The sequence below is a fragment of the Macrobrachium rosenbergii genome, unplaced genomic scaffold (genome assembly GCF_040412425.1).
Source record: "Macrobrachium rosenbergii isolate ZJJX-2024 unplaced genomic scaffold, ASM4041242v1 13908, whole genome shotgun sequence".
NCBI lineage: Eukaryota > Metazoa > Arthropoda > Malacostraca > Decapoda > Palaemonidae > Macrobrachium > Macrobrachium rosenbergii.
In genome coordinates, this window is record NW_027100725.1 from 1,841,255 (window position 1) to 1,850,758 (window position 9,504).

The window sequence follows — 9,504 nt, forward strand, 5'->3', positions numbered from 1 at the left end:
TGAGGGAAACGCTGTTTGTTATATTACTGGTGAAAATGTCACTTGGGACATACCCTTGCTCGAAGAGAAGCAAGATGAAGATAAATTATTATCAGATGCTAAGGCATTTCTCAGAGGAGTTTTACCGAAGAAAGGGTATAAGTTGCCTTTTTCTGGACTAGAATTGGAGAATAATTTGTTAGTTAGGAAAGTTAAGTATAACCTGCGAAGTAGTCTAAGTATGGGTGAAACTACACAGATCATTGTGCCAGAGAGTCTAGTACCACAAGTTCTAGATATTGTACATTGTAAATTTGGTTCTCCTCATTTAGGTGTTGATAAGACGTATGAAAACGTTAGGTCAAAGTTCTTTTGGAAAAATATGTTTTCCGCAGTGGAGGCCTTTGTGAAGAATTGCTCTATTTGCAATGCGAATAAGCCGGCGACGACAGTGTCGTGTCGTTTGGGTTCGTATCCCATACCAAATAGGCCGTTTCAGAGAGTGCATATGGATATTCTGGGTAATTTCTCAGAATCTGCTTATGGGTAAAGACATTTATTAGTGGTTGTTGATGAGTTTACTCACTTTGTCGAGATTTTCCCGCTGAAATTCAAGTCAGCTGAGGAAGTAGCTATAGCGTTCTTTAAGGGGATAATTTGTAGATATGGTGTCCCTGAATGTCTGCTCACAGACAATGGTAGGGAATTTATTAATAAGACTTTGGAGGGTCTTGCTAATTTACTGGGAATAAAGAAGGTATCTATACTTCCGTATAGGCCAGAAGCGAACGGGTTATGTGAGAGGGCGAATCGGAAAATAATTGAGGCCTTGCGCATGACAGTGGGTGGTTCCGATACACATTGGGACAGATCTTTGGATGAAGTTCGATATAGTATCAACACTATGGTGAATGACACAATTAAGATATCTCCAGCAGAAGCTTTTTATGGATACAAGTCGAAAGGACCTTTTGATTTGCTACCAGAAAAAATTAAGGGCGATGTCACGGTTACTTCGTTGATAAATACAGCGAGAGAAAGATTTGTGCGTATTAGTAAAGAACTTGAACTTAGTTCGCGCGCAATGGTAGAGAAGAGTAATGCAAATCGCGGGGTGTAGCTATTTCCATGGGTGATAGAGTGTTTGTTAAAGTGAATGTTCGGAATGATCCGAATTATAAATTAAGTCCAAAGTTCCATGGACCTTTTGAGATTGTAGAGATTAAAAAAGGGAATAGATTTGTAATAAAGGATGTAAATACTGGTGTGACGAAGTTGACCCATATTTCGAAGTTGAAGAAAGTTGGGATGTAATGGAACATTTGTATATAGTTAGAGGGGTAATTGGGTTGATATTTGTATACATATGATATTTATTGTTTTTTTTTGTCTCTTGTTCATTCTAGATGCTGAAGTTCTTAGTGATAATCCTGTTGAGTACAGTAACCTGGGGGTCACAAGAAGTTCGTTTAGGACCAGGTGTAGTGGTTGAAGAAGATCATGAAGTCTGGTTAGCTTCGGACCAGGTGACCATAAGTGTGGAATTTGACAATATAGGATCAGCCAGAGAGGAATTGAATGATTCCAAGGATAGGTTGCACCGAATGAGAAAGACGCTAGATGAAGTAGAGAATAAGAGGACTTTGCCAGTCTCTTTAACTAGGTTAATGAAGGAAGTAAGAATAACGCTAGATAGAGTTGATAAGGGGATAGATAAAACATTAGAATGGATTCCTGACGTTACTCCAGGAAGTTCACCTTCTGTAGAGAAAAGGAGACGTAAAAGAGCAGCACCTTTGGTTCTTCTAGGTGTTGGTGTGATTGCTGTGATTGGAGCTATGTCCATTGGAAGTTTAGTCAAAGTAGCAGAAGTTCAAAAAGACCTAATAGCTCAAGGGAAACAGTTAAATCAGTTGCAAGAAAGTAATGAGAAATTGAGAAGTGGTTTTGAAACAATTAGACATTCTTTGAATGAGTTGTCAGTTACAGTAGAAGGTTTGAAAGAAGATCTTGATGTGACAATAGCGCTTCTTACGATCCAACATACTCTTCTTAATATTGAGAAAGAAACTGATTCTTTAAGGATAGAAGTGCAAATGCAAATAAAAGCAATTATTGCTGCAGCAGATGGTTGTGTGTATGGTGATGTATTACCTTTAGGATACCTAGAAAATGTTTTAAGGAATTCCGCTTATCTACATGGGGCGAAAGTATTATTCACAGGAGGAGATTTGTATTTATATTATAATGTTTTGAGGGTGAGATTGTCTGATCGGGGATTAATAGTATATGTTCCTGTCAGTACCATGAAACCTTTTCTTAGTTTTGTTATTAGACCTTTTCCGAGTGCTTTTGGAGACTTAGTAGTGACATGGGATGGATTAGAGACCATGTTCATTTTAGGGGATCAGTATCAAGGTTCGGGAATTGATTATAAGACAGGATGTACCTTAGTTAGGGAGAAGTATGTGTGTGACAGTAATGTTTTCCAGTTGCGAGTTGTATCTGTGGGTGGTTGTGAATTGTCATTAGTTCATAGACAGACACCGACAGAATGTGACTTTGTACAGTTTCCACTTGAATACCACATAATCTCCACCAGAACTCTTACTGCCGTATACTGCAAAGAATGTCCTGTTACGACGATGTGCCAGGGTAACAAGTCGACGTCGTTCATTCTCCAGGGATCTAAGCTGTTTGATGCTTCATGCCGTGTGGTATCAACATACTTCCACGTAGTTAGCCGTGCTGTGTTCAACAGTTCCGAGAAGATATTCATGCATCATATGCGTAACGATCATGATGTGGTTCCAGTGCCTACAACAGGGGTACCAATGACTATAGAGTAGCGGTCTTTGAGACCTAACTATAGGAATATCATCCTTACTTTGAAAATTATTGTGGTCAGACTCCTCTGAAAGTATAGGACTTAAGTGGAATGAGATTCCCGAAGCATGCCTTTTAGTTGCCCTAAGACAACCTTTCATCACGGTTGCTCAGTACTTCACCACTTTCATTGGTGAACATCTTATATGCCCATTGGGTATGTGTGGCTTAGACATAGGCTCTTTAATCATGACAATATCTCCTTTCTTTAAGAATTGTATGTTTTACAGTTTGAATCTGTTCTTTTTATTTGTTGCCTGTAATGAGAGTACTCAGAATTCACTTTCATATAATTGTTTCAGTCTCTCACAGATCCTTCTTAATTTCATAATTATCAATATAACACGTGATGGATCATCTTTTAAACCAGTCAGGATCAGGATCTACCTCCTGTAACTCTGAGATTATATTCAGAGAATTCAGATCATACCCTTTAAAAAGTAATTCTGGGTAATAGGTTGTGGAAGAACTACCAATGGATGTTCCCTGATTCTTCTTTAAAGAGCAATTGGTCTGATTAATAATGTGTACAGTTTGAGCAATGAGAAACTCAAAATCCTTCAGAGTTAACACATTATTTTTAGATTAAGTGTTTGAAAAGTAAATCAGACTGAGATCATAATTCCTAATTTATGGCCTCCTCGTGACACTTTGGGACCTTGTTTAAAACTGCTGACGGCGTCTCTCTCTCTCTCTCTCTCTCTCTCTCTCTCTCTCTCTCTCTCTCTCTCTCTCTCTCTCTCTCTCTCGGCAGTCAGAAATAGCCAGCACATGAAACCGTTCAGTTATCTGTGATTAGAGCGTAAGGTTAAAATGCAAAACTGTGCGTTGGCTCATCCATTTATTCAGTAAATGCTACTGTTATTATTATTATTATTATTATTATTATTATTATTATTATTATTATTATTATTATTATTATTATTCAACTACTATGTTCGATAACTTTAAGGAAAGGTTGCATATTGTATAAACTGTTTTTTCATCTTTAAAAGAACATTATTATCTTAATTTTCTTTATGTAACACTTGATTAAAGTTATCGGTTATGAGTGTAAAATCAAAGTTAAAATACTGATTCCTTTGAAAGTTAACAAAAGCTATTTGAAGCCAAAAGGGCCTCTGTGTCTTTCCTGTGCTCTCACTTTCACCAATCTTCAACTTCTCTTCACCCTCCCCTCTCAAAGTTCTCATCCTGGTACGCCCGGATCTTTCAACTAGTCGTCTGGTGCCCACAGGTGCCCAGTTGACGATGTCACGTCCTACAGTACTTCCACTGTGGGCATTAAATAAAGTTCTTTGCAGCGTCCCTTCGGCCCCTAGCAGCAACCTCTTTCATTCCGCACCGATTACCATAGTAAAAACGATACATACAGGCCCTCCAATAACTGCCACAGCATAAGTAGGTCAAGAAATTTAAAGCAAGCAAGTGTCAATAGAATTGGTTGTTATAACTGTGGAGAGTTTAACCACAGAGTATCAACTTGCAGGTTTGATCATAAGATTAAATGTAATAACTGCAATGCCTTTGGTCACAAGGGCAAATTATGTAATAAATATGTCTATTAGGTTAATGGCCAAGAAGAATGCGCCGTCCAACTTCGTAAATTGCCCTCCATTGTGATTGGCTGTGTATATCGACACCCCAAAGCGGATGCAACTTCGTTCAATTATATCTTTGAGACATTTAAAATGCTAGTTTACGTAACAAGCCAGTTTTTTATATTTGGTGATTTTAATGATAATTTGTTGATTGCCGGTAATAAAATGGAGAAAATAATACGTAGCGTCAAACTTCATCAGATGATTAACAAGCCTACTCGTATTACTTGTAATGCCGCAACGATCATTGACCTTTTGATAACTAATAGAACTGACATGATTAAGCAGTTTGATGTTGTCCCCTGCCCCATAGCAGACCACGAGGCAATTACTACTACTCTAAATCTGCATAAACCGAAAAGAGAACCTGTTTTTAAAACTTACCGATGTCTAAAAATTACTCTCCTCAGACACTATGCGACTTGTTACTAAATAAAGTCGCCCTGTTAAATGAAATACTAAACACTGATGATGTGAACTGCCAGGTATTGATTTTAACTGAGGTGTTTGTTTCATGTATTGACTACTGTGCACCAATGGTTACCAATGAAATCAAAAGGCCGCCTGCCCCTGGATAACCATAGATATAAAAATGCGATGAAAGAAAGAGATCTCGTGCAGAGAGATCTTAAAGCCCATAGAAATGATGTACTTTTGACTGAAAGATTCAGAGAATTGAAGAAAAAGTAAAAGTCATGATGGACTCTAGTAGGAAAGACCACTACAGACAAGAATTCCCATGATACGAGAAATAACTACCGTAAAACATGGAAAGTAGTTAAAAAAATGCTCCATACTGTTAGCAGCGAAGAAGAAAAATCTGAAAACAAGGAGGATATTAAAGCTAAAGCAGAAAAGTTTAATGAGTATTTTGCCAATGTAGGAAAACAGACGTATGAGAAAACTCAGCAGGCGACACCAGCAAATGAGGAGGCTCTAGGAGGTCATTGGTTGATAAATGTAGATATTCCACGCGGATTCAAACCTTCTCCAGTAGACTGTGATACAGTTATATTAACTATTAAGGGTTTAAATAACTCGAACGCATGCGGATCTGATGGTATTACTCTGAAATTTATCAAGGATGCACTATTTATAATAGCATTTTATATTACAGTAATCATCAATACTTCCATCGTAACTAGCACCTTTCCTGATCTTTGGAAACACCCTCTTGTTATTCCTGTTTTTAAAAACGGAGATAGAAACGACATCAAGAACTATCGGCCAATCTCACTGCTACCTACTCTTTCTAAGGTACTTGAGAAGATAATTGCTAATCAATTGACAAAATATTTGGAAGAAAAACAGTCTTTTATGTGAACACCAGCATGGCTTTAGGTCTAAACTATCTACTGAGACAGCTCTTTTTGAAGGTCACTGATCGAATATATGATAACATAGAAAATAAAAAGATATCACTGCTCCTATTACTGGATCTATCCAAAGCCTTTGATAGCGTGAACCACAAAATTCTCTATTAGATAAATGTATAAAAACTAAGAATAGATCCATCTTGGTTTGATAGCTATCTCACTAATCGATTCCAGTCAGTCAAGTTAATGGACACATTGTCATCTAGATGCGAGGTATCATTTGGGGTCCTTGGGATCTATCTTAGGACCAATATTGTTTATTGTTTTGTTAATGATTTGGCGGAATCACTACCTGGTATTTTCGTTATCCAGTATGCTGATGATACACAAATCATACTTGAAGGGGACGTAAGTAACATAAGTGATCTATTAAGAAGGGCTGAAGCAGTCTTGAGAAGGCCAAGACATATTTTCAGAGACATGGCCTACTATTAAATGAAAACAAAACTCAGTGTATTTTTATAGGCTCAAGACAATATATATCAGCCATAGATGATAATATGAGGGTAAATTTCAATGGCAATGTAATCAAGCCTTTGAAAGTTGTGAAAAATTTAGGCGTCTACTTTGACCGTTTTCTGACTTTTGATTCTCATATTGATGAAATATGCAAAAAGGCGACGGGCATACTTATTTATTTGAATAGAGTAAAAGATAATTTTGAACCTTCCACGCGCCAGATTGTCGTTCAGTCACTTGTCATAAGCCTCATCCACTATTGTTTTAAGGTATGGGGGTGTACTAATAATGTTCATCTTGACAAAATTAAAAAAAACTTGTAATTTCGCTGCCAGAGTAGCTGTAGGTGATATTAGGAAGTATGATCATGTTTCCCCTGTTCTGAAAAAGCTGGAATGGTTAAAGGTTAAAGATCAATATGTATACGAAATTTGTGTTTTGTTTTTAAAGTTTTAAGAGGTATTTTACCGGAATGGCTGTATCATTTTAGTATGGTTAACTCAGTAACAGGAGTTTGTACGCGTCAGGGTAGTGATCTTGTTGTAAAAAGAACGACAACAGATATCGGTTCAAGGGAGTTCCCGCAGAGGCCCTTCCTGTGGAATAAACTATCACAAGATATCAAGGATGCTGCCACTTTACATTCTTTTAAGAATAAGTTGAAAAAATGTCTGTTAGATTAGTATTCCTTACTATGAATTTATTTTAACTACTAATCTTTCATTTTAACTATGTATATATGTATGCATTGTAGAATAACCAGTGTCAATTGGAAATAAAGTTATTATTATTAACATTTATTTGTTTCATCGTGCAACGCAAAATGTTTTCCTCCTGTTATGCCTTTCAAGTCTCTCTCTCTCTCTCTCTCTCTCTCTCTCTCTCTCTCTCTCTCTCTCTTCTCTCTCTCTCTCTCTCTGTCTCTTTCTCTCTGAATTCCCTTTATATATGAATATTAGCATACTCTATACTTGAGCTGTTATGGCAGGTGCTGGAAAAAAAATATATATATATATATATATATTATATATATATATATATATATATATATATATATATATATATATATATATATATATAGAGAGAGAGAGAGAGAGAGAGAGAGAGAGAGAGAGAGAGAGAGAGAGAGAGAGAGAGAGAGAGAGCCAATTTAGATGAGCTCACAACGGATTAGAGAAAGAATCTTCCTCTTATGTGTCTCTGGGGAGTTCTGGATGATCTTCTGGTTTCATTTTTGAGTTAAAAAGTGTTGGAATTTTTTGGATCATATTATACAATTAAATATTTAGTGTTATGTTAGTTAATAAAGGAGTCACCTTAGGAACATTGGTTTTGGTCAGTCTGTGGCACGGTGACCATTAACCATAATGAATACGGGGTGATACATATTCAATGTTATGTTGGTTATTAGGAGAGGAAAGCATAAGGAACATTGAGTCTGGTCAGTACGTGGCATGGTGACCAGCAACGACGATGAATACCAGATGAGTAAAAGTTCACATTGAGGTTGAGAAGCCGGGAAAGAAAGGCGACTGTTTGTTTTGCATAGAATTTGTTTGTTTGTAATTTTTTTAATTTGTTTTTTTGTGTTTTTTTTAAATTTTGTGACCTTTAGAGAACTGTTTTGTTTGATTCTAGAAAAAACATTCAAAATCTGGGTGAGACACACACAGACAGTTAAATTTGGTGAATGATTCGTATATATAAATAAATATTCGGAGATCAATAATATATATATATAATTTCTCTTACTTTGACTCTGGGGCCTCCACAAAATGCATTACCACTCGCACCAAACCTCTGTGGCAAGTTGCAAGACCCAGCAAAGACGAAGCTTCTCACGGGGTGTAGGGGCGTCAGTCGCACGCCCAACCCTCTTCTGTTTTCCAGGCCTGGGATTAGCACGGGTTTATAAAACACTCTTGGGGGAATGAGAGTGAGTCAGTAGGAGAATTGATAGGTAGGTCAGGAAGAATAGGCGGTGTTTAATCCACCATTGTGAGTGATTGTGGGAAGCAACTTGAAAATAATAATGCTTCTCATAAACTGCTTCCCTTTTGTAAACAAAATGTTTTATTTCCCGGTGGAAATTCCTGTTGTAACGAGACCATTAATTAAGATTTCTTCTAAAGGCTTCGATGCGCCACGTTTATTGACTCGCTGATCTTCTTCTTCTTCTTCTTCTTCTTCTTCTTCTTCTTCTTCTTCTTCTTCTTCTTCTTCTTCTTCTTCCGTTCGTGATGAAGAGGAATTTCTTGCTTTATTTAAAGTTTTGGTGGAATTTGAGATAAATGGTTTTCATGGAAGATGTCTGTGTGTCTATATTTACACGCCTCTGTTTTGTGAAGAACAGTTCAGTTGCCTCTGTAAGATGTCTGAAGTCTTCGTGTAGATTTTTGTCAAATGCTGAGGAATCATATCATGAATGAAGTTAGATTCAAATTAGGTTCTCTTAGAAGTCAATGAGGACTGTCTGTGAATGAACGTGTGATAATTACCCATGCACAAAGTAAAGATTCATCTGGTCATTAGTATGAAAATGGTGGTTTTTATTTTTTATCTTTTCCTAAATTAGACCTAAAGTTTTTTCCTTGAGAATGTTTAGATTTTGTTGTGTTAATAGCTGATTAGTTTTTCCAATTAATTTTTCATGTCTGTAATAAAACTTATAATGGCGTGTATTTATCATCAATATTATATTTAGCTGAGACATAATTACCTTAATTTGAGTCGTTTCATGTTCCTGTGAAAGGGGGTTAGAAAAATTTCAAACATGTAATCCCGGGATTTCTTTGATGTATAAATGTAGATCTTATTTGAGGATTTATCTGATTGTACTGTTCATTGAAACTATCTTCTTTAAGCCTTATCAGATAAGAGTCGATGCCTCCAAGACTTAAGTTCAGTGACTGAATAATACTGAGAAACAACACCTTCCATCCGGTAATTTCCCCAAAGGCTCTCTCTCTCTCTCTCTCTCTCTCTCTCTCTCTCTCTCTCTCTCTCTCTCTCTCTCTCTCTCTCGTTTAGACCCTTCTTCGACATTTTTTCTCCTCAGTGTGAAAAGATCACTTGACTCTTATTCTTGTTAGTCTGATTCTGTTCCGAGGACAGAAACCAGTTTGGGGAAGAAGAAAAACAAAAGAAAGTCGTTTTTTATTATATTTCAACTTTATTATCGTGTACTTTTTTTGAGATTTTAA